The 24825-nt window shown below is 35.5% G+C and overlaps 1 protein-coding gene across 12 annotated transcripts in view; it reads right to left on the bottom strand.

The window, feature by feature from the left end:
* LOC105498394 (coiled-coil domain containing 178) overlaps nucleotides 1–24825 on the bottom strand; it is a 506590-nt gene that overhangs the window by 237678 nt on the left and 244087 nt on the right. The window lies entirely within an intron of this gene.

Raw genomic sequence — 24825 nt, 5'->3', positions numbered from 1 at the left:
CAAACAAACAAACAAACAAAAAAACCTCCCAGGTAGCAAAAATTATAGGCATTGTAAAAGGAAAGAAGTATTGCTCACTAACCTATTTGTGATTTTAATTCTGCATCACACTTCTGGGCTGTCCCAAAGCAAACTTATAGCCAATTCTTCCTTAACAAGAACTCTTATTTTCTCCATTTCCCCTAGCATTTTTGCTTCCTAACTCTCCCTCTCAAAAAAAAAAAAAAAAAAAAAAAAAAAAAAAAAAAAAAAAGAAAGAAAGAAAAGAAAAAAATAAAAGTAGTGAATTGTTTCAGATGCTGTAATTAAAATAGACAGATTTTGGCAAGAGCTGGAGTTGTGGGGAGAGGGATGGAAAAGATTTCCACTACAGGAGTTTCTGATCTTGCTAACAGATGTACCAGAGACAGAAATAAGCTAAACAAGGTTTCCAGTTTTCCTGCTCCTATAGAAATGCCTGGTATTCAGTTGGCAAAATAATTAGTCTTGGCTCATAAAATCTAATTCCAGGAAATACTGTTACCATTTTATCTCTACATTTATCTTAGAAAGGAGGGAGATAGGTTAAAACTTTGTATCCAACATACAATAGATTCAGAACAGTCTACGTATAATTTTTTAAGTGGGTTCAGTAAATCAATACGATGGCTAAGTACTTTCTTTGGTTTTAAACATGTCTAGAAATGCTCCTTTCATTATTCCCAATTTTCTGATAACTGGATGAATTAAAAAAATGTTTCAAGGAATACCAGAATACAGCATTATTTCTTTCCTCTCTGATACATTTTTAATATCTGTGATTGATCTTCCAAACTAAACCTAGAAATACTTCTGCCTTTGACTTTCCAGTCATACACATTGAAATGTGATTTACTGCCTCTTAGTTTCCTAGATACAAGCAATTACATTGCTTGCATTTAGGACTATTTTAAGTGAAGTGCTGATAAAATCAGTTAAGTCTTCCCAGACCTAAGCAGTTACTAGGTTCTATGCTTTCTGTAACCCTTCTTCTTTTAAATGAACTAATATGGTTTTGTTCTCATGAAATAGTTTGGAATGATACTAATACAGACCAAAATGTCAGAAAATATTAAATATCTTTGAAGTCACTTTTAATATTATAAAACATCAGCACAATTTTTCTCTTTTATAAAAAACAATCTCACAATAATGTGGTGTTAAAAAAAATACATAGACATAGTTATTTTATCTCCTTGCTGTTGACCTTAACACAAAACCTTTCTGTGACCAGTATAACATTCCTATTCTTGAGTCTTTACTCTGACTTTCAGTAGCATCCTATATTGATTTTAAGATCTCGCTTATGGCTTTTTAGGCATTTCATGGTTTAAATATTCTATACCTTTCAGATTGATTACTTCTATATTATCTGTCACTTTTTTATTGTCAGAGCAGGGGCCGCTTTCTGCTCTGTTGTCACAAATGGATTCCCATGAGGCTAACACTTTTCATGCATCTTGCCAACAGAAATTGCTACTTCTTGAAGTAAGTAATTTGGAGCCTCTTACAGCTTTTTAAAACATAGGTGTAACATTTTTTTTCCCACTGGATTTGGAATGCTCGCTTATCTGAGGGTTTGTTTTTAAACTAACTGGAATGATTCTGGAGAAGCTTTTGTAAACACTAGATACGTGTGCTTCTTGATAGTAGTGTTTCTTTTATCTACTTCCCTTTCCTGAAAGTGTGTCAAACAAGCATTTTCTGGAATGCAACAGCTGTTTAAATTGCTTTCTTATCACTGATCTCAAGACTTTTCTAATATTATTTGTGTGCCTTCCGTAAAGGGGATGACTATTTCTTCAAGAAGTAGTCTGATTTGCCAAGGTTCTCAGTGGTCTAATTGGCATATCTTTCTTTTTCCCTAAGAAAGCTATGAAAATACTTGTAGCCCCAGAATTTCCACAGAAAATGTCTACCTTCAATCTATAGTTAGTACAAAAATCATTGTTAATTGTAAATTTGATATCTGTGCTTTATTTCCATAGAATTACCTAAGAATTAAAATTTAAAATTCATGTATTCTAAAATATTGGTTTAAAATGCATTGCAACTTTGCAATTTAAAAAAGAACTAAAATGTTTATAAACAATAAGCATTATAATTTAAAAAAGGAAAAATTTAGACCAATTTATATTTTAGTGCCAAATACTGTCATAATTCCTATAAATTAAATATCATTACTATGAACATTTACAGAATTGCAGAATGTGGTATCTGAAGGGACTTTCAAGATCACCTAATCTAAATTCTTTATTTCAAAGACAATGACTTGTTTAAGGTTAAATATTGAGTGAAAGGAATAGGAATTACAGTGTTGTTTTTTATATGTTATGACTAGCAAATTTTCTCTACACTAAAGTGTCTGCCTCAGAATTTTTTCCAAGTTATTGCCAGAGTGAAGATAATAAATTGGAAGAAAAATTTTAAAATAAAACTTGTATTTATGGAAGCCCCAGGCTTACCTCTCATTTTAAAGGTACTTTAGTTATTAAAAGTACAACATTTGAATGCAGTAGATTTATGGGCTGACAACTTGACAGTATTTAATCTCTTATAATTGGATGAGGACCGCTCATTATCATATAAAAATTTTGAATAGTATGCATAATAGAAGTAACTCACTTTTTCATAAGAACAATGTTCTTATGAATAAACAACAGATTCTGCAACATGGAATAACAGAGGCCATGTGATTAATTTATGATGGGTCACAGTTATACATTTTTGGGCCATTTTCTGGTATATGTAATTAAGGTCAAAAGTGTAAAAACTGATTGTAACAATAAATAATTTTCCAGATGTTTGCATTTGTGGAAGATCATGTCATCTAATTCCTCTTTCTAGAAAATTAAAGGTGGAAGGAAAAAAAGGTAAAATCTTTATGAAAGTGGCCTAGTGCCATTTTGTTGAACATTATGGTATGATTTTGCTGATGCAGCTGTAACAACTACCACAAACTAAGTGGTGCCAATGAATACAAATGTGTTGTCTTACAGTTCCAAAGATCAGAAGTCAGTAAGAAATCTTATGGGGCTAAAATCAAGAGGTTAGCAGAGCTAGTTCCTTCTGGAGGCTCCGGGAAAAGAATTTGCTTTCTTGGCTAGTGGCCCCGAATCACATCTCACTTTCCATTATCATGTCACCTTTTTTCTTCTGTTTTCGAATCTCTCTGCCTCTCTCTTATAAGGACATTTGTGATTACATTTTGGGCCTGCTCAAATAAATCCGGGTAATCCCCTTATTTCAAAATCCTTAATTTAATCACATCTTTAGAGTCTTTTTTTTCCAAGTAAGATTACATTCACAGGTTCTGGTGATTAGGATGTAGGTATCTTAGGGGGACCATTATTTAGTCTACCAGAATTAATACTAATTTTAAGACATATGTTTGTTCTCATTTAAGTATCTATCTGGAGGTAGAAATAAACAGACTTTTAAATACTTAAATTATATTTTTGGGTAGTTATTTAACTCTAACCTATACAGAAAACTTCTAACAGGACAGATGACCCCTTGGTTTAGTAACAATAGCATTCCTATCATCAGAGTAAGAAAGTTGTTATATTACAAAAACTGCCCTTAATCATCTCTTTTTAAAGATGTAAGGATTTAGAGTTCGTTTAAAGAAGAAGACAAAGTCCAAAGAAACAATTCAAGAGTTGGAATATGGCCCTCAGGAAAGCTACTTACCTCCATGTTTCTGTACAAGTGAGTTTCTGCTTCAGTGACTCAAGATAGCTGGGAGGGAAACAGCCATTCCAAATATCTAATTCTGGCATATAACTTATATGAAATGAAAATTTATTATTCCTCTTCTAGTGCAGTCTTGGTAAATGAAAGATATTGAATTATATTTTCTTGAATTGAAATAAACACTTGAATTTCTGTTCACAGATGTTCTCTTTTAATTTACTTGACATATATGTCTTTTAGCCACCTTTTGGTAAATAATCTGTGTGATTCAATTTAAAATGCCTATACTGCAAACCACTACAAGTACTATTTATTTTATCTTGTAATTTTATATTCAAGTATTCACATGACTCTCAATCTTGCCTTAGACAAGTAGAAATTTCAAAGTGTAAACACTTGGTCAATATTCTCTGATGTTCTCCTTTAGTCATAGGACACCGGTCAATAGCAAAGGTTTCTCTCAATACCCTGTCCATCAAGAAAGCAGGGTGCTTTGGTTCTGGGCTCGGGGTTTATTTCCTAGTTAAAGGTCAACATTATTGCTCACAGAACAAAATCCTTATTTACTACCATTCCTGGATCTGGCTCCAGTCAAAGAAGCATCCCGGTTTAAGTGTTTCTGTTTTATAGAAGGCTGAGTCTTCAGTCACTATTCTTGGTCTTAGAGATTTGAATGATATTTTCCAAGTTTGGCGAGTTACCATAATACGTCCTCCTCACATACCTTGCGCTTTCTAAATATCCATTCACTTGACTCTTCATTACATTTTCCAAAAAATTACCCTGATTAATTCTAACCTTTCTAGATTGCCAAATGCCAAAAAGGAAAGAGAATGGCAACAATGTTCCCAAAATATGTAACTTTGGAAAATCTATTTTATTTCCCACATAAGTAAAAAATTCTCAAAATAGCATTCCTAAAACTAAAAAACTAGATAAACTGTTCTAGCCTTACACATATGACGTAAAAGAGCAGGATTTTAATCTCAAGCTACTGAGAGGTATAAAAGAATAGAGGGCAAGAAGAAGAATGGAATTCCAGGAAAAAAGAATAGTGGAGTTAAATTATAGACCTTAGAAAATCAAAGGTCTGCTAAGGAAAGGCTTCAGAACACTGAAAACCTATATTTAAAGGTATGCAAAGCATTTTACCCATTTCCTGTGCCCAATTTCCACTTCATATTTACAGGCTGTCTCGTGAACACCGAGACTAATGAAAACTACATGTGTGGAGTAGAGAAAACGGGTGACACATTCTATCAGGATTTAGCTCTACACAATATATGAAAAGGCCATTCTCTGTCCCATAACTTTCCAACTTTTTGTTACAAGGCTTACGATCTCTCCTTTACTGAGAGCCTTCCTATTCATATTTTATAGATATATATTGGATTCTTATCAGGCTTGTTTGCAATTTGAATTGCCTCAAAAATTTCCTATGGGCAAGGATTGGCAGAAATCCTCTTTTGATCTTATTTAAAGAGCAGAGGTTTAGAATTCTCCTAAATGGATAGAATTATCCTATCCATTCACAATTACCTTCAGGTTTTCTGGAGACTTACTATAAATAAGAATTTGTTAAACCTCATTTGTAATAACTATCAGTCTGAACTATAAATCTAGCTGAAATATTCTCAACATAATTTTATGTTTTTATTACTTTTTTTAACTCTTATTTTAGTTCAGGGTTACAAGTACAGGTTTGTTACACAGGTAAATTCATGTCATGGGGGTTTGTTATACACATTTCATCACTCAGGTACTCAGCCTAACCCCTATTAGTTATTTTTTCTGATCCTCTCTCTTCTCCAAACGTCTACCCTCAAGCAGGCCCTAATGTCTGTTGTTCCTCTCTTTGTGTCCATGAGTTCTCGCCATTTAGCTCCCATTTATAAGTGAGAACATGAGGTATTTGGTTTTCTGTCCCTTCGTTAGTTTGCTAAGGATGATGGCCTCCAGCTCCATCCATGTTCCCGCAAAAGACATGACATCATTCTTTTTTATGGATGCGTAGTATTCCATGCTGTATATGTACCATATTTTATTTATCTAATGTGTCACTGATAGGTATGCAGGTTGATTCCATGTTTTTTCTATTGTGAATAGTGCTGCAATGAATGTTCATGTGCTTGTGTCTTTATGGTAGAAGAATTTATATTCCTTTGGATACAAACTCAGTAATGGGGTTGGTAAGTCGAATGGTAGTTCTGTTTTTAGCTCTTTGAGGAATTGTCATACTGCTTTCCACAATGTCTGAACTAATTTACACTCCCAACAGCAGTGTATAAACGTTCCCTTTTCTCCACAACCTCGCCAGTATCTGTTATTTTTTGACTTTTTGACTGTTTTAATAATAGCCATTCTGACTGGTATGAGATGGTATCTCACTGTCGTTTTTGATTTGCATTTTTCCAATGATCAGTGATATTGAGCTTTTTTTTTTCATATGCTTTTTGGCTACATGCATATCTTCTTTTGAAAAGAACATAATTTTAAATAAAACCTTTTTAATGTTAAATTTTCAGAAGTCAAGTTAAAATATATAAACATATAGTCTGCCAACACTCAATGACTAAGCCAGGGCACATGTGATTTGTACATATAGTCCCAATTCTACAACACAAGTCTCATTTAAATAGATGCTTTTTACTATTTCTTTCCTTTTTTTTTTTTTTTTTTTTGAGATGGAGTCTCGCTCTGTCGCCCAGGCTGGAGTGCAGTGGCGTGCTTTTGGCTCACTGCAAGCTCCGCCTCCCAGGTTCACACCATTCTCCTGCCTCAGCCTCCCGAGTAGCTGGGACTACAGACGCCCGCCACCACGCACGGCTAATTCTTTTGTGTATATATATATATGTTTTAGTAGAGACGGGGTTTCACTGTGTTAGCCAGGATGGTCTCGATCTCCTGACCTCGTGATCTGCCCACCTCGGCCTCCCAAAGTGCTCGGATTACAGGCATTAGCTACCATGTCCGGCCGCTTTTTACTATTTCTAAAGCAATAATGATAATAACACAGAAAATAGAGAACCATGGCCCTAGTATAAATGATGGAATCAGAACTCATTTTTCTCATAAAATTATTATCTCTATACTTGCTTATCAGCTACTACTAAAAAGTCAAGTACCTGATAAAAAGGAGAAGAATCAACTACTTTAGATAAGATTTCACATGCAATAAATCAATTCTGCTGTTCAGTACCCCTTTTATCTAAGAACTTTGACTTTACTAAATTGCTACAGCTATTCTACAATAAAACAATCTGCACTTGACACAAAAATAATAATATTTACTAGTCATAAAAGTTTGGCAGCCAAAACTAATCATATCACTTAAAAGGTACTAAATAAGCAAAATAATTCTTTGGTGTCTAAATGTTGATTCAATAAGTTTTACTTAAGTCTTACACTATTTAAGAGTGTTACTGTGCAGCAGTAATTTTTCCAACCTCATTGCATAAAACCAATTGCCTCTGTGGAAAGTTACATGTGAAAATATGTTTGAAATAATAGTAACTTTATATCGCAACATGTATAACCTCAATTCAATCCATGGCTTGTATTTGCCACACACACCTGCTTCCATTGGTTTATAGAAAGATCTGTGAACTAAACTGGGTATCCTACATAAGTAAAATTTGCTTACATTAATCATTCTCAAACGTTTTTGTTCTCAGGATCCATGTACATTCCTTTTTTTTTTTTTTTTTTTTTTTGAGATGGAGTTTCGCTCTTGTTGCCCAGGCTGGAGTGCAATGGTATGATCTCGGCTCACTGCAACTTCTGCCGCCTGGGTTCAAGTGATTCTCCTGCCTCAGCCTCCTGAGTAGCTGGGATTACAGGTGCACACCACCACACCAGGCTAATTTTGTATTTTTAGTAGAAATGGGGTTTCTCCACGTTGGTCAGGATGGTCTCAAACTCCCAACCTCAGGTGATCCACCTGCCTCAGCCTCCCAAAGTGCTGGAATTACAGGCATGAGCCACTGCACCCTGCCCGGGATGCATCTGCACTCTTAAAAATTATTAAGAAATACAAAAGGCTTCTGATTGTATAGGTTATATCTATTGATATTTACCGTTTTGGAAATGAAAACTGAGAAATTAGAAAATATATATTGATTAATTAAAAATAGAAATAATAAACAACATATTTTTGTGAAAAATAACTATCCTCCCTAGCAAAAAAAATGGTGGTAAGAAGGGCACTGTTTAACATTTTTCATATTTCTTTAATATCTGGGTTAATTAAAAAAGAGATGGATTCTCTTATCTGCTTCTAAATTGAGTATATTGCCGTTTGTCGTTTTGGTTATAGTATTTGGTGAAAATCCAGCCTCAGATATGTAGCTGGAAATGGGAGGGTATTTTCAGATAATTGTGGATATTTTTCTTTGATACTACACCCCAACTGAGCAAGTGGTAGTTTCTCAAATATTATTTACAATTTGGACTCAGAAGTCATATCAGTGAAACTTTCATACCTTGTTAAATTAAGATCCATTGGTAAGATCATACATTGGTCATTCTGGTATATTAGTTTGTGGAGTTACGCAGGTCTTCCAAATACTGATAAATGCATTATGTCATATAAAAATCCCATTTGTTAATATCATGCTTATCTTTTTAGAAAAGGCTGTGCATTTTGGAAGGATGTCAAGCTCTCAATAGCACATACAATACTTTTCATACACTTGTGGGTTGAATCTGCAGATGTGAAAGCTTCTTTATCCAAGGAATTGCAAAAATAATATGAATTAAAACAAAAACAAAAAAACAGCCAAGTGCAGTGCACATGCCTGTGGTCTAAGCTGCCCCAGAGTCTGAGGTGGTCAAATTGTTTGGGCCCAGGAGTCCAGCCTCACCAGCATTACCCCATCTCTAAACAACAAACCCAATCTAGTATAACAACATGTAATATCAGTATTTACATTGTGTTAGGTATTATAAGTAATCTAGAGATTATTTAAGGATCCAGGAGGATGTGTGTAGACTATGTGCAAATACTATGCCATTGTATGTTGGGAACTTGCATCCTTAGGTTTTGGTATCCACAGGGGTCCTAAAACCAATCCCCCATGGACACTGAAGGATGACTGAATAAGTTCTACAAAATTCTAATTTTCATTTGAAAGCCCAAATGTTTTATGGACAATACATATTATAACTTGTTTTATTTGAAGTGGCAAGCCCATTTTGTTCATTTTCAAGTAAATGTATGTCAAATGGTTTAGTCTGATTAATCACAGTTTGCCTGTTAATTGTTCTTTTAAGTAAAAATGATGTTTTATTAAAAAAAATTTAAAAAGTCGAGTTCAATTCACAACTCCAAATATCACACAAGTGCTTTTCCTAGAGACAGCTTACTCTGGTGTGCAGCAGAACTGTTTTAAATGTACTTCACATTTCACCACTAAGAATACAAAAAAGACATGTACTAAAGTGTTGAGTAATTTAATGCAATTAATATTATTTTACTTTTAATGGAAAAAACCGCAACTACTTTTGCACCAACCTAATATGTACAACAACAACTGAACTTTTTTTGTTGTTTTGTTGTTTTTTTTTCCATTTTTAATTTTTTTATTATACTTTAAGTTCTAGGGTACATGTGTACAACGTCCAGGTTTGATATGCATAGGTATACATGTGCCATGTTGGTTTGCTGCACCATCGACTCATCATTTACATTAGGTATTTCTCCTAATGCTATCCCTCCTCCAGTCCCCCACCCCCCGACAGGCCCTAGTGTGTGATGTTCCCCACCCTGTGTCCAAGTGTTCAACATTGTTCAGTTCCCACCTATGAGTGAAAACACGCAGTGTTTGGTTTTCTGTCCTTGTGATAGTTTGCTGAGAAGGATGGTTTCCAGCTTCATCCATGTCCCTGCAAAGGACATGAACTCATCCTTTTATAGCTGCATAGTATTCCATGGTGTATATGTGCCACATTTTCTTTTTTTTTTTCTTTTTTTTGAGAGGAGTCTCACTCTGTCGCCCAGGCTGGAGTACAGTGGCTTGATCTCGGCTCACTGCAAGCTCCGCCTCCTGGGTTCAGGACATTCTCCTGTCTCAGCCTCCTGAGTAGCAGGGACCACAGGCGCCTGCCACTACGCCCGGCTAATTTCTTTTGTATATTTAGTAGAGACAGGGTTTCACCATGTTAGCCAATATGGTCTCGATCTGCTGACCTTGTGATCCGCCCACCTCGGCCTCCCAAAGTGCTGGGATTACAGGCGTTAGCCACCGCACCCAGCCCAACAACTGAACTCTGAATTAAAGTTCACCATGCAAGTGCCTGGCAGTGAGAAACACACTGAGTACTGCTGCACCACTGCCTTGGTTTATACTAAGGTATCAGCAGTTGTACCCACCATTGTTTTTACACCGTAAGCACAAATGTCAACACAGTGAAAAAGACAGATATCTTACTACTATTTGAAAATTGTTTATAGGTCCTTCCCCTCCCCATCTTTCTCCTGGAAAGGGTCTTGTGGATCCCCAAGGGCTTATAGACTACACTTTAAGAACTGCTGGTCCAGACAACACTGAACAAATAAAACACTTGCTAACAAGTGAAAAATATTGTTTTCAAATCTTAAAAATTTCAGTATTTTCTGAATATGTTTATATACAATAAAACCATTAAAAATAACTGTTTCCCTTTGTCACAAAGTATTTTATTGCTTATTGAGGTTCTGGCCAAATGAATGACGTAGATACTTAGAGAAAAGGAAAAAATCTCCCTAAGGCACTAGCTTCCAATGCTGATCCCAACTGGATGGCCTGGAGCTTAGAGCCCTTAAACTCATTTTTCAGGGAATAGTTTCCCCACTAGGTGTCTACAAGGAAAGAGTCGTGGTGCTATTGGTGAAGGACAAGATTCAGTAACATTAACACCTAAAGGAGATAATACAAATCCAAATCAAATAGACATTTATTTTCACCTCTCTGTTCCCATCATCTTTCTATCAGTAATACCTATTTACTTTTCATGACTATGGAAGCCAAATTAAACGAGCACATATGTTCCACACTATGCTGGCCTGCAGCTGACTTTTACATAGAAATCCATACTGGTCTGATTTGATTTTCTAACTTTTAGGTTCAGAGATACATGTGCAGGTTTGTTATATAGGTAAATTGCATGTCTCAGGGATTGATGAAGAGATTATTTTGTTACTCAGGTAATAAGCATAGTACCTGATAGATAATTTTTCGATCCTCACCCTGCTGCCTCCCCCTACCCTCAAGTAGGGCTTGATGTCTCTTGTTCCTTTCCTGTGTCCATATGTACTCAAAGTTTAGCTCCCACTTATAAGTGAAAGCATGCAGTATTTGGTTTTCTGTTCCTGTGTTAGTTTGCTTAGGATAATAACCTCCAGCTCCATTCATGTTGCTGCAAAGGACATGCGTGATCTCATTATTTTTTAATGGCTGCATAGTATTCCATGGTAAATACGTATCACATTATCCAGTCTGCCATTGATGGACATTTAGGTTGATTCTCTCTCTTTACTATTGTTAATAGTGCTGCAATGAACATATGCATGCATGTGTCTTTATGGTAGAGTGATTTCTATATACCTAATAATGGGATTGCTGGGTTAAATGGTAATTCTATTTTAAGTTGAGAAATTGCCAAACTGCTTTCCACAATGGCTGAACTAATTTACGTTCCCACTAGTCGTGCATATGTGTTCCCTTTTCTCCACAACCTCACCAGCATCTGTTATTTTTCGACATTTTAATAACAGCCATTCTGACCAGTATGAGACAGTATCACATTGTGGTTTTGATTTACATTTCTCTAATGACTAGTGATGTTGAACATTTTTTTCATATGTTTGCTGGCCACATGAATGTCTTCTTTTGAAAAGTGCCTGTTCGGCTGGATATGGTGGCTCACATCTGTAATCCTAGCATTTTGGGAGGCCGAGGCAGGTGGATCGCTTGAGGTGAGGAGTTCAAAACCAGCCTGGCCAACATGGTGAAACCCCGTCTCTACTAAAAGTACACAAAAAATTAGCTGGGCATGGTGCTGCACACCTGTAATCACAGCTACTTGAGAGGCTGAGACAGGAGAATTGCATAACCCCGCGAGGTGGAGGTTGCAGCAAGCTGAGATTGTGACACTGCACTCCAGCCCAGGCAACAGAGTGAGACTCTGTCTCTAAATAAATAAATAAGTAAAATAAAAGTGTTTGTTCATGTACTTTGCCAACATTTAATGGGTATTTTTTTCTTGTAAATTTATTTAAGTTCCTTCTAGGTTTTGGATATTTGACCTTTGTTGGATGTATAGTTGGCAAATATTTTCTCCAATTCTATAGGTTGTCTGTTTACTCTGTGGATAGTTTCTTTTATGTAGAATCTCTTTAGTTTAATGAAGTCCCATTTGTCAATATTCGTTTTTGTTGCAATTGCTTGTGGCATCTTTGTTATAATATCTTTGCCAGGTCCTATGTCCACAGCATGGTATTTCCTAGGTTATCTTCCAGGGTTTTTATAGTTTTTGGTTTTGGATTTAAGCCTTTAATCCATATTGAGTTAATTTTTGTATATGGTGTAAGGAAGGGGTCCAATTTTAATCTGCTGTATATGGCTAGCCCGTTGTCCCAACACCATTTGTTGAACAGAGAGTCATCTTCCTATTGCTTGTTTTGTCTATTTTGTCAAAGATCAGATGGCTGTAGGTGTGCAGCATTATTTCTGGTTCTCTATTCTGTTCCATTGGTTTATGTGTCTGTTTTTGTAGCAATAGAGGAAATACTTGCAAACAAGTTAAAAAATACTTTTTCAAATCTAAAAAAAATCAGTCCTTTGTTAATGTGTTTATATGAAATCAAATAAAACTGTTAGTAAAAATAAATTTTTAAAATCCAAAAACATGAAGTTAAAGTAAGCAGTTAGTTATAAAACTAACAGCATTTGAAATATGAGTTGGGAATACAACTAGCATATTGACCGAGATGTTTGAGAATGTACAGTTTTGTGTTTAACCTGAATTTACTTAGTAATATGTCCTAATGGTGTAAATGAGTAGAATGCAGAGCTCTATTGTTATTTACAAATAATTACACTTAGTTTGTAAAAGATTTTGAGCTGACAGAACTTAATTGTACCCAAAATAGTTTCATAATTGCAGAAAATAAAATAAGCCCAGTTAAAAAGTTTTGCTTACAATTCAGTTATTCAAATATTTAAATAGTGTTTATCAAATTTCTCAGCCTACATCCAGTTATGGTTTTTGACAGCTATTGTTCAGTGTATTTAGAGTACATGATTATCTTACATTACAAGGGTAAATTTTTGTGTGTGTGTGTGTGTCTGGATAGACAGGCAGTGGCCATTGTCCAATAGGTTGAAACATTTCAATTGTCACTGAATCAAAACAGACCATTTGACCACATATCTAAAACTGCAGGTAAGTTAAGGAAATTTGCAAAGAAAATACACTATTTTTAGTTATTCAAGTTTCTTTCTCTATCAGGCATTAAAACCTAAGTAAAATGTGCATTCAAATCACACCTGTTTCAGTTTCTCAAAAGTGCAATTTCAGCTAATTTAACAATTCATTCCTCTTAGGGATACATTTTACTGGGAGATTTAAGCTAGTGAAATCAGCCTGAGTAAATCATGCAGTTAACTGATTTTTGATAATAGAAAAATTTGGCTGGTTGGAAATGCTTAAAGACTGTGGAAGTACAGAATGTGGTGGGTCACTAGAAAAAAATTCTGCTTCTATAACCAGGAGACAAAGGCTCAAGTCTCATGTCACTAACTTCAAGTGCCATTCTCTAAAAATCTATTCTTGGTCTATTACCCAAAAACAAGAATTAGAAAGTTGACAGAAATAATAAATTCAGGGTTACACTAAAATATAATACAGAGGGGTGGTTGAATATCACCAGCTTTTATATTCCTTCTGTCAGATGCCAGCTCTTAAAATTCTCATAAAAATTTTTGTTTGAAAAGCTAGATACCAGTGTGCTGTTTCCTGTCTATACATGTCAGATTTTAAGCTTTAGAATAGCAAAAAAATGCTCTGTCCTTGTAGTATAGGAACGTATGATGGCTTGATTATATTAGAAAACAAAAGCCAGTATTATCGTTTTCAATTCAATTATTGAATGTGATTTGGTTTCTTGGGTGATCACTTTAGGTACCACCTCTACGTATCATTGCACAAAGACAGTATTCATCATCAGCTTACATAGCAAGCAAGACCTTCCTCAGTTTCCTCAATCTCTGCTGCCACATATACCAGCCGATCTCTCTTCCTCAAAACCAATACCAGCCACGAAATTCATTAAGTTCAAAGATGTCATGTTTTGTGGTATATCCTAGGCTCGTGTGTGTGTGTGTGTGTGTGAAACGACTCCTTCACTTTGTAGAAGGGTAAGGAAGGCTGTGTAATGTTCCTTCAGGAAAACGTCCTTCTCTAGCTACTCTTGTAATCTAAGCAAGAAGTATATGGTTTCAGGGAGTTTAAGGCTCTGTGTAACCCAGAGCCCCTGTGTTAAGTTCCTGTTTATAAATTATGGGAATAGGCTAACAAGAAAGACCATGAAATCTATAAGCATAAATGTTTCTGTTCTCTTGTTCTGATTTAAGAGGGGCATATTTCTTTTGAAGTTCTTTTGGATTCTTAAGCAAAAGAGCTTATTAAAACTAAATAACTTATTATTTAGAACTTATTAAAAGACCTTATTAAAACAAAATAATCACAAAGTGAATCACTCTGGAAAGTGCAATTTAAAATCTGTAACTACAGCTTTTGAAATATTTGGGTGTTATATATACAGCATAAATATAATGACATAAGCCTTGGGGGAAATCCTAGCACTGTATACATATTGTGTAAAATATTGGTTAATAGAAAAATAATGACTTTAATAAATAATTACATGTTAAAATTATAAATAGTTTAAGTGATATAAATATAAATTGATGGAAATAAAGTATTCATATTGTTACAAAATTAGTATCAATTTTATGTCACATATAAAAACTATTTAACTAGCTCAAGTTTTTTTATCATAAAAGCAGAGGATTTTTTTTATTTCTTGGCTTGACAAGAGAAAAAATTAAATGGATGTTTTCAGTTTATCAATAATCCATTGTGTTATTCTGGCCATTCTTACAATAACTTTATTCATCTTATAGTAGCACATTATTTTCTAGAAAAAAACACTGTTTCTGCTTTATGTTATGGTTTCTCTGTGTATTACTTATCCATGCCTTAGGTTACCTGGAGAAAAATTCCTTTTTCACTCATTTCTGGATTACAGTATTTTGCATATAGAGAATCTGTTTTTGTTTTTTTCTCTTTCCTCCTCCATCCTGAGACAGGATTCAAATTTATCTGTGAACAAATACAACTGAAAAAATACATTTAAACCAGCTGAGGAAAAATAAAAGAGCAACAGGCAAGCATGGGCCATAAAATAGAGCCTATCTACTTCCTGAAAGCAAATAACAAATATAAGCCTACGTATCCTAGCAAACACTACTAAAAGGAAACCCGGTCAGTTCAGTGCCCCTGAGATCAAACAAACAGAACCTGCAGAATAAATCCTATTCACTCTTCCTGATGCTTACACCTGACAAAAATTTCTGGTCCTAAAGTGGGTATTGTGAATTTAATGGACAACATCCTCTTTATAGTGAACACAACAATGAACTTCATTGGAGCCATTTCTTACAGTGACCGTCAAGGTAGTAATTCTATAGAGAAGAGATAATACATGATCAGAAACAGCTTTCTGCTGGTCTGATTTAATTCAAGAAGAGATTTTATATTACCTAAAGGAATGGATTACTGAATCACAGTTTTGACCAAAGAGATTGTAGCTATAGAGAGTTTGAGTTTCTGTTTTTGACAATTTCTGCAATTGCCTGTGCTGCCAATTATAGAGGAACCAAACACCTCAGCACCTAGCAATGCTGGGGAACCAGTTGACATGCTGTTGGGGAAAATGTATAGAGGAACAGTATGTCTCTGAATAGACAGGAGCTGACGAAATACTCCTAAATTGGTTCAACATTTCTTTAGTTTCCTGTGTTCCCAGTGCCAAGGTTAGTGACTGGCAATGAACTGAATTTGCTATACTTGTGAAACTTTGGTTTTATTTTTGATATTCAAACGACCTCTATTTACTCATGCCAAAATTCTTTTTTCTCTTTTTTTTTTTGAGACGGGATCTTGCTCTGTCACCCAGGCTGGAGTGCACTGGCATGAACTCGGCTTACTCTAACCTCCGCCTCCCAGGTTCAAGCAATTCTCCTGCCTCAGCCTCCCGAGTAGCTGGGATTACAGGCACAAGCCACCATGCCTGGCTGATTTTTGTATTTTAGTAGAGGCAGGGTTTCACCATATTGACCAGGCTGGTCTCGAACTCCTGACCTCAGGTGACCCACCTGCCTTGGCCTCCCAAAATGCTGAGACTATAGGCGTGAGCCACTGCGCCCAGCCAATTCTTTTTAAAACAAAAGATCATTTTTAAATACAATTAATACCACTTGATATCCTTTTACTAAATATACCTGCCCTTGACTTCAGAGCTGTTTATATTTTATGTAAGTAGTTGACAAAAATCTCCTGTCTGGAAAATGTATAATTCAGATGGCCTTAAAATGTACTCATTATATATTTAGAGTTAAATAAATATAAATATATATAAGATTAATTTTTAAATATAAAATATATAATATGCAAATTAAACAAAAATACTTAATAGTTTGAATCAAAGCTGTAATAATCATGAAAAATTTATGTTTATACATTTATATTTATAATTATATAGTTTTCAAATATATGGCACGCTATTTCCTAACCACTAAAACCTTACTAGGGATATTCTATTCTGAACAAGTCTCATGGCCTTACCACTCTAGGAACATCTCATATAACCCTGGTGCTTTTAGATAGTATTTTATTTTTATTATGCTCATCTTCATTCAATTGTATTTTGTTTATATTTTTGTTTTCTGGAAGATCTATGGCTTCTGGTGGGTGTTTTCAAAATGTATTCTATCTTGAAATCTATTTAACAAAACATGCTGCTTCCAAATTGTTCAAGTTTTTGCTGTTTTTAACGAAGTATGCATAATTCTTTCACTTATGAAGAAATGTACACATTTAGGTCTTTCTATCGTGTAAAAAATAATCCATGATTTTTAATAACTGATATATATCCTTCCTGTATCATAATTTTTTACTTCTTCAGAGAATGTCAAATTAATCTTCTAATAATGGTCATTATGTACAGTTCTGCTTGATTGCACTGTTTAAAACAAAATCCTTGCAATATTTTAGAGTTGCATTTAGTTTGCGTTTTTGTTTTTGAGACAGGGTCTTGCTCTGTTGACCAGGCTGGAGTGCAGTGGCTTGCCCTTGGCTCACTGCAGCCTCTGCCTCCTGGGCTGAGTAATCCTCCCACCTCAGCCTCTTGAGTAGCTGGGACTACATGTGCAGGCTACTATGCCTGGATAATTTTTGTATTTTTAGTAGAAACAGGGTTTTGCCATGTTGTCCAGGCCAGTTTCAAACTCCAGAGTTCAAGTGATCTGCCTGCCTCCGCCTCCCAAAGTGCTAGGATTACAAGCATGAGTCACTGTGCCTGGCTTGCATTCGGTTTTACAGAAACTTCCAATTACTTGCTATTTTCCTTCTCTTACAAACCATGTAGGATTTTTACGAGCAGTGCTATTATGACCTTCCTCAAAAGTTTCAAAACTACAGGTGCCACGGCTTTAAAGAGTCACTGGATAAAAGGAAAAGCTGCCATAAAAAAGAACAGATGTCCTCCCTTAGGGCTCTTGTCATGCTTTTTTCCTTAAAGTTAGAGCAACTTCTAAAGTTAATGTTTCCTGCATAAGCATTCCCATTGTTACTAAGTTTTCCCCAAGTCTGGTTCTGAATTTCATGAAAAGGGCAGAAATATCCCTTGCGTCCATCTCCTAACGTATCTTTGCCTTCTCTAGGTAAAGCTTCTGCTGTGACTGTTCTCCCTTTGTGTCTTGCATTGATGAGAACACTTGGTACACAGAGTTCTCTCTTCAGTGTGTCCTGGGTTCATTTGGAACTTTCTCCTCACATCATTTAGCATTTTTCCTGTATTCTTGAGTTTTACAGCCAAATCAAAAGACTAGAGTAAAAGTGATAGTCCTTGAAAAGTGCTTATCATGGGTAAGTAAGGAGATCTACAATTGGCTTTTGCCAGAGAATAATATTAAGACACGGAGAACTTATGTTAGGTCATTCTTGCACTGCTATAAAGAAATACCTGAGACTGGGTAATTTATAAGAAAAGTGATGTAATTGGCTCATGGTTCTGCAGGCTGTACAAGAAGCACCTACTTCTGTGGCATCTACTTCTGAGGAGGCCTCAGGAAGCTTCCAATCTTGGTGGAAGGCAAAGGGGGAACAGGTACATCACACGGCGAGAATGGAGCAAGAGAGAGAGAGTCGGCGGGTGGTACTTTTAAACGACCAGATCTTGTAACAAATTACTCACTGTCACAAAGACAGCACCAAGCCATAACGGATCTTCACCTATGGCCCAAACACCTCCCATCAAGCCCCACCTTCAGCACTGGGGATTACATTTCAACATAAGATTTGGATGGGGACAAATATCCAAACTATATCAGAAATTAAATTAATTGTCCAAGATCCAACACATTCAAAGTTAAACAACAGAGATTTGAAATGAGTCCATTTGATTCCAGAGCATGGGCTCTTAAATGTTGTATTTCTATTATTTATAGAAGCTTCCCAAGGACTATGAATGAGGACAGAGGATGAGATTTGGAATAGTGAACAGAGAGAACGGAAAGAGGACACTGAACAAAGATAGGTCATCACGTGAGACACTTCTGAAACCCCAGCACAGGAACCAGCTGAGGATAAGACAAATTCTTCATTTTAAGAAAGAGGAGAGTAATTGTCAATGCCAGTCCATTTTCATTTGGTTTCATAGTCTTGATTTTATCAAATTATATAAGAACAAATACTTTCTTTAAAAAATCCTATCTTCTTAATTTTATTATCTTTATTATATCCCAAACTACAGCAATAATAGGAGTAACCTTATTTCTCCTTCTATTTTCTTTTCATTAACCAACAATTCCTGTTTCATATTATTATTATTATTATTATTTTGAGACAGAGTCTTGCTCTTATCTCCCAGGCTGGAATGCAGTGGTGTAATCGCAGCTCACTGCAACCTCTGCCTCCCGGGTTCAAGCGATTCTCCTGCCTCAGCCTCCTGAGTAGCAGGGAGTACTGGTGCCCACTACCACCTGGCTAACTTTTTTTTTTTTGTATTTTTAGTTGAGATGGGGTTCCACCATGTTGGCCAGGCTGGTCTCTAACTCCTGACCTCATGATCCACCTGCCTCGGCCTCCCAAAGTGCTAGGATTACAGGCATAAGCCACCACACCCGGCCCCGTTTCATATTATTGTATCCTTCTTTGCTTATGTATTGGTGAGAATAGGAGCATTAACACAAAATTTGTCTTCAAATTCTTTTGTCCCAACCATTATACTTTAAAGTCAACCTCCACCAGAATAATCCCTTATGCTTTCTTGAGCTTCTAGTTCTCCTTTTAACAATTTTTTCTAGATAAAGTTGTTACTGCAGTTTTGTGGGTTTTTTTTTTCTTTAGATGGGCTCTTGCTATGTTGCCCAGGCTGGTCTCCAACTCCTGGGCTCAAGATATTCTCCTGCCTCAGCTTCCCAGTAGTTGGGACTACAGGTGTTCCCCTCTGTGCCCAGCTCTCATCATTGCAGATTTTAATTCATATATCTCATCTGAAGCCCCAAAATAATGCCTACCTTCATCTGTTTTTGAACTTTGTAGAGACAGTGCTTTGCTAGTTTCTATCTGAGACACTAAGCAGAGGCCACTGCAATGCCTTGACTACCTGCAGTGACTATTCCCTGGCCTTAAACCGCTGAAGTGAAGCTACCACATGGGCAGAGAGCATTTTGCTTTAGAGTTTCAGGAAGAAACCCTGTAACTCTGGCAGTGACACCCCTGTCTCTGCTGGTGTCTACCCAATATGCTGACATTATCCCTCTATTCTCTCTTTACTGTCATTGGGATAACACTCTTTGCTTCTACAACTGCCTTCCATCCAAAAAGATGTATTGCTTTTTCTGGAACCTCTGTTCTCTGATCAATTCTCCACTTTTTCATACTCTTCATAGAACATTCCTACTGATTTTTTTTTTTTCTTTAACGGATATCTACATCTCCACCAGGACACCTATGTAGTTAAGGGAGAGGTAGGCAGGTGTGTTCTCCTGGCCTTTATTTCCCCTTCCACACAACCTGTCCTCCAACTTCCTATGAATCACTTCCTTTAAAAATCATGCCATCCAGGTATAACACCTGATAACCCTTCCTTTTACTTGTACTTATTGTCACTCTCCTACTTTTGCTAAGGACTTCCTTATACCTTAAATACTGAAATTATCTTTGATGATTTTAACATCCATGGGGTTATCCAATCTGACACTCTTGGTGTGCTTCAGCTTCCTCAAAGATTATATCCATAGCGCTGTAACCCCCTGAACTCATTGGCACACCCATTTTTGCCACCCCAAAATGTCCCACTTCTGAAATTTTAAACCAATCATCCCATTTTGTAACTATGATTTTTTTCGCTTACTATCATATTTTGTGATTTATTTGCTGGGCCCATCAAGAGATTTACTCTCTATATTTTACTCACTAAATAAGAACTTTAAGATGAGAACTGTCTTAGCTTCTCCTGTCTCCATCCTCCACATTTAGGTTTTCATAGCCATTTTTCCCCCTCTTTCACTAGAAGACAAGTATCTTCACTTGTCTGGGTACAAGTTGTCTTATGCTTTTACACTGTATTTTCCATTCACTGGCAAATTTGCTTTTCTTTTCCTTTCTATCCTTCTTAGATACCAACTCTATCATTTCAATTACTTACTCTGTCTTCGAAACACTTTTTGTTTCATATTTGTGTTTAGGTCTCAGGCAATCTACAAAATTCCAGCTCTGAATTTTTTAAAAAATAAGAGTTTTCTTTTAAATTTGAGCTGCTGACATAGGAGAAAATGGCCTGCTGCTACTACTACACATTCAAGGTCTATAAGTGAATCTGTTTCCTCAATGCTTTGTCTATGTTTTCAGCCAGCCACATCTCACTTATACTTTTCAACAATAAACCTCTTCACCAAATCTCTGACTTTACAATATTTTCATTTTATTTAAAGATTGAACTCACCCCATTTAAAAATGGGGTGAATGAATTCATGTCCTTTGCAGATACATGGATAAAGCTGGAAATCATCATTCTCAGCAAACTAACACAGGAACAGAAAACTAAGCACCGCATGTTCTCACTCATAAGTGGGAGTTGAACAATGAGAACACATGGACACAGGGAGGGAAACATCACACACTGGGGCCTTTCAGGGGGTTGAGGGAAAGGGGAGGGAGAGCATTAGGACAAATACCTAATGCATGCGTGGCCCAAAACCTAGATGACAGGTTTATACGTGCAGCAAACTTCCATGGCACAGGTATACATATGTAACAAACCTATACATTCTGCACATGTATCCCAGAACTTAACGTAAAATAAAATTAAAAAATTAAAATTAAAAATTCAATAAAAACCCATCTTATTTACCACCTTTCTTCTCTATCCTTTCTAACCAAGGCTAGCGCTTCTGCCAGGACTCTGTGTGTTCCAATTCCATTCTGCATCCTTGGGGAGTTGGCTTTGTGAAACGTCTCCTTTGCTCGTGTAAAACACATTAACATTTCTTCCTCTATTAGTTTTTTCTCCTCAGCAAATAAGCATGCTCAAGCGCCCCCACCTTAAAAAAGTCCCTTTATACTCTATTTCTGTCGACTAATTTCCCTCTTTCTAACACAACCTGTGCTTTTGAAAGAATAAGCTATAATGAATTTGTCTACCTTCTCAACTTCTAGTTTCTTTTCAGCACATTGAAATACGGCTTCTTCCTCCACCACTCTGTCAAACTTCTTAAAGTAACTATGATCTATTAATTATCTCTAGTATCTTTTACTTTTCTGCATTATCTGACATGTTTGACTGCTCCTTTTCTGTGGAAACCATTTTTTTTTTAACTTAGTCTGATGGTTGATTTTCTTCCTTTTTTTCGCACAACTTCTCATATGATCTTCTGAATGTTTGTGCTCATGAAATTCTTATGTTCTCATGAAATATGAGTGCTCCCCAAATTCCTCTGTACCCTCAGCAACCTGCTGCCACCTCTCTCCGTGCACTTTTTCTTTGATACTTTAATAATACCATACGCAAATGCTTCCCAAAACTTCAATGCAGTATTTGTCCGTAGGATACAGAGATGTATCAACATCTTACATCTCTGCTTAGATGGGACAGGCAACCCAACCCAATCTTTCCAAAACTAAACTCACAATCCCCTCTCCCTCACAGGTGTTCTTCCTCTCAGTAAAAGACATTTGTCACTTACCCAGTTTCACAAGCTAGAAACCTGAGACTTATCCTCAACTTCTCTGTCCCACCGGTTCCCACATCCAATTAGTGACTAAGGTTTCAGCAAGTCCCATTAATTTTCTTTCGAAATGTTCCTTTCTTCTCTTTATTTAGCCCTATTCTCACTGCCTCTCTTGAAATTTTTATTACTTTAAGCCTGGATTACTGTAAGAATCTGCCACCTGTATTCCTGTCTCCAACCACATTCCAATCACAATTCAGTCTCCACACCGCTGACAGTCACCCTCTTTATAAAAAGTCAGAATGGGTATATCCATTAGCACCTTAAAACCTTGGATTCACTTCTCTTTCCTTTCATGATAATGTTCAGATTTAGTTTCCAGTGCCATTTGCAGCTCCGTACACGAAGGTCTCCCACTACATGGCCATATGGACTTTTACTTTTGGCTGACCTGGTCTATTCAGGGATAAACCATGTTTTCAGTTGCACTGTTACCTTTGTCAATATGTGCTATGCAAATTTCTATCATATACTGTTTCTACACGGCTAACTCCTACCTATTCTTAAAAATTTTTAATCAAAATTTCGATCAAAGTCATCTTATTGGTGAAACCCTCCATGGGTCCCTATTTTGATTTAGGTGCTTCTTCTTGAACTGTTCAATGCACCCCGCATTTATCACCCTGTACCTGTTTTTCTTTTTCTCATTCCATTTTTCTGTCTAGATTGTAAGCTCAATGCAGTTGGCATCATAGTGATAACAATTTTATATACAACTTTCAACAATATCTGGCGTGTGTTAGTCCTTCCAGAGCTGTTTAATGAATTCATTCCTTGATGGACTACTAAAGCATTCAGTTAAAAAAAAAAAATATATATATATATATATATGTGTGTGTGTACATATATATATAGTTTTAAGGAACATATAGTAGCATGGAAAATAATCTACTGCTAAGTGAAAAAATGTGTATAAAATTATAAGTTAATCATTATAATTTTGTAAAAAATATAGATGTAGAGAGAAAAAGAGCATAAACATTTATCCAAATATTGATGGTTGAATTATAGATCTGGGTTTATTGACAACTTTTCTCTTTTCAGAGTAATTTCAGTAAATAATTTTATTAACTAGTCTCAATTCAAATAATATTTTTAAAGCCATGCTTTGTCTTTTTGTTGTATTATCTGTTTGATCAAATTTTACCTGTATATCATTCTTCTTTGCCTTCTATTCTCTGTCATAACACAAAGGAAATATAACCCAAGTATGATTTTAAAAAGAAATAGCAAAATAGTGTCTCTTCCCCAAAAAGTTTTCAACACAGAGGTATAGAGCATAGTTTACCAATCAAATTGTTTATGCAAATAACTGCATCTAGATTGGCTTGTAACTAAGTGCAGTGGAAACTATCATTCACCTCTGATGAGCCAAGCAGATAGCATATGCAAATCTCAGAGCTGCATAATAGCTTTTTCTGGACCTCTAACTTCAGTTTCCTTTCAGAATATTAGTTTTAACACCACTAGTCTACAAACTTCATGGACATTAATGGGACAGATTTCTTTTTTAAAAATGTTTTTGGCTTGTTTTTTTCTGGCAGAAAGTTTTTCAGGATATAAATGATGAATATATTACACTGCAAATATCTGTTTTTTATAACACCAAATTACGGGACTTAGACATTTGCTTGGAGGCTATTCAAATAGCTTTTATGCAAAGCACTTAAGAATATGACTTGAAAATAAACGTACATTAAATTTTTATTAAATGACTCCATCATTTATTTTACCTTAAAACATCACATTTTCCTACGGAGTTTTGAAAATTAGCAAAATATTAGGCATTAGTTTCTTTTGCTGATTTGGTATTAGTGGTATAGATATCAAAACTTGATTCCACATTGTACATAGGTGCCTTATTTTTTTCTATTTATGTATAACTAAGTCCTTCTTTATATCCATGTATCCTTAAAGAAAAGAAAGAAATTTTCCCCTTAATGTTAATACTTTTTTATTAAATGGATTACCTTTATTAGTGATTTTTTTCAGTATTAACTCAACAGATCAGTAATTTTGATATATTTCATTAGATCCAGTATAATATATCATAATGATTTTAAAAGGTATGCTAATCATAAAATATAATCCAATGAGTCATACCAAATTTCTCAAAGACATCCTGGAAGAAATAGAATAAAAAATTACATTTTTCTGTCTATTGTGTTGCTACAATTTTTAAAATGTGCTATTGTTATTATCCAGTATCATATATGTTAATCTCAAACATGTCACAGAATGTGACTTACTTCATTATTTCCTTATTATCAATTATATAAACTACATTAGTAACAAACATAAGAATATATGCCATCGCAATACAGTTGGTATATGTAATTCAGGTACAATTTACATTGCTGTATAAAATTGCTTTGCAAATTTCCTTTAGCTGTACAAAACAAGAAGTAAAAACTTGAACGTATTGCTTAAATTGTGAAAGTATGGGGTAATTTCCTTCTACTCTTGGCCTATGCCACTTGTCTATGACAATAGCTTGCTATCAAATTTAAGACCCTTATTCAGGAGGTTAATGCGAGGTAGGAACTCCATTCAA

The sequence above is a fragment of the Macaca nemestrina genome, chromosome 19 (genome assembly GCF_043159975.1).
Source record: "Macaca nemestrina isolate mMacNem1 chromosome 19, mMacNem.hap1, whole genome shotgun sequence".
Classification (NCBI taxonomy): Eukaryota; Metazoa; Chordata; class Mammalia; order Primates; family Cercopithecidae; genus Macaca; species Macaca nemestrina.
Note: the sequence above shows the minus strand (reverse complement) of the source record. Positions and strands in the feature narration are given on the sequence as shown.